We start from the raw sequence: 2,137 nt of genomic DNA on the forward strand, positions 1-2,137 counted from the left end.
GAGGGTTAAACCGGGCACACCATATATTTTGTTTTGGCGCGTTATTACACGTATTACTAGTATCTAGAACATTAATTAACTCGATTGCTAAGAACGAGTTTTAATGAACCAGAACACATAACCAGCATTACGGATTTGTGAGCGAGTGTTAGAATGACTAACTACTAATTGTACTACTACTGCTAATTGTACTACTACTGCTAATTGTACTACTACTGCTAATTGTACTACTACTGCTAATTGTACTCTGACATCTAATTGTACGTACTGACTGCTAATTGTAGAAACAAAAACTGAAACTACTGCTAATTGTACTACTACTGCTAATACTAATTAACTATGTAATCATTAACTATGAGTAATAACGAGCATGGACACGCACCCGCTAGCACGGCTGTCATCGCTGGCCGGTGTCACGCGACGTTCAAACAACAAACCATGTTCCACACTCCATGCCTTCAACACCTAGTATATGAGGAGCAAAACCAGGTTGCAAGTACTGAGGGTCACAGGCTGCGCATCCTCCTCCCCCGCTCGCTCCTCTCCCGGCTCCTCCAGCTTCCCCTCGCTCCCTCGCCCATTGAATTTCATAATTCAATGTACTTTTCAAAGCAGCAAAATCTACATTCGAAGTACTTTTCAAGGACTCCCCCTCGAGAATTCAAGGATTTTCAAGGACTGTCGAAGCCGACTGATCAGAGAAGGCAACACGACAATACTGATGCACAGGTTGGCCTCCTCTGTTCCCTCCTCTCCCCCTCCGCCGCTTCCCCTCCTGTCCTCCCTCTCCCCCGGCTCCCTTCGCCGCACACCTGTCGCCCTCTCCCCTTCCTCCCTTCCCCTCCTTCCTCCCCATTAATTGATCAGTCGCCTAGTCGGCCTTTAGGAAACACGCTCACCTGGAACGGCAAACCGCAGGCTGTGCTCTTCTCCATTGTTGCCATAGGAAACCGATGCTGTTCTCTGTCGCACCAATGCAGACGCCCTAAATCAAGGTCTGGTCCTCTGAGAAAATATAATGTGTTTTTATTAAAACTGCAACTGCATTTTTTAAAATGAAATAAAATGAAATTAAAACTAATAATTAAGAAATCCCTCCATTAAGTGATTCACGAATCATCGATTATACTCCAATCATCGGTTGAACAGTGCTCGAACCAAGTGCTTGCTTATCAAATCCATAATCGCGATTTCATAAGAAAAAAAAAAAACTTGGAAAAGTGATGAGAATCAGAGATATGCATCGCTACTATGACAAGTTTATCGCTTAATTAACATAGCATGTATTGATACACACAGAGTAAACACTGCAAACATGCAGTAAACAGGGCTAAACAAGCACATACATGCCACCACAACGTGCATGCCACACGACGTTTACGAACACAGCGCAGGCATTCACAGCGCCGCGGCGACGAGTAAGCCGATTGTAAACCGATCATGCGGTTAGCTTGGGTCCAACGAAGTGATGCGATTACGAAATTACAACGGCGACTTGACAACACTAGCCACCCATGCTTGCCCAACCTCACTGCGCGGTGCCCGATTCCCTCCAGCTGCGCCTCCTCTCCGCCTTCCCCCCTCTCCCTCCACCTTCCCCCCTCTCCCTCCCCTGCCCCCACTGCTCCCTCGCCCCTGCGGGCACCTTTCTTCGCTGCTGCCACTCCCGCTTCCCGCTCTCCCTTCCCCCTGCGGCACCTTTCTCGCTCTCCCCTGCCGCTTCCCGCCTTACCGCCTCCCCTGACCCGCTTTCTTCCTCTCCCCTCCGCCTCCCCCCTCTCGCCTCTTCCCCCTGAGACCGCCTTTCTTCACTCTCCCGCTCCCGCTTCCCCCTCGTCCCCCCCCCCGCTGCGCACGCTTTCTTGCCTCTCCCCCCCTCTTACCCACGCTCTCCCCTGGGCCCCCTGACACCCTTTCTTCATGCTCCCCGTCCCCTTCCCCGCTCTCACCCTCTCCCGACTGCGCACCTTTCTTCCTCTCCCCTCCACCTTTCCCCACCTCTCCCTCCCCCTGCGCACCTTTCTTCTGCTGTGACGAGTTCTCTCCCCCGGCAGACACGGACGCTGTGGCGGGTTTAGCGACTATCTGGCCTCAGCTCGGCAACCACAGCACCTGCCTTGATCGCCGGCCGGAACGG

The 2,137-nt window shown here is 51.5% G+C and overlaps 1 long non-coding RNA gene across 1 annotated transcript; it reads right to left on the minus strand.

Moving 5' to 3' along the window:
• Positions 1–379: 379 nt before the first annotated feature.
• On the minus strand, positions 380–2,126 carry LOC106820264. Its single transcript, XR_001395603.1, has 3 exons — positions 2,019–2,126; positions 900–1,005; positions 380–465 (listed from the first exon to the last, which is right to left on the minus strand). It is a non-coding gene; the product is annotated as an uncharacterized LOC106820264 (long non-coding RNA).
• Positions 2,127–2,137: the final 11 nt, after the last annotated feature.

This window comes from Priapulus caudatus, unplaced genomic scaffold, assembly GCF_000485595.1.
Source record: "Priapulus caudatus unplaced genomic scaffold, Priapulus_caudatus-5.0.1 Scaffold9187, whole genome shotgun sequence".
In the NCBI taxonomy this organism is placed as follows: domain Eukaryota; kingdom Metazoa; phylum Priapulida; class Priapulimorpha; order Priapulimorphida; family Priapulidae; genus Priapulus; species Priapulus caudatus.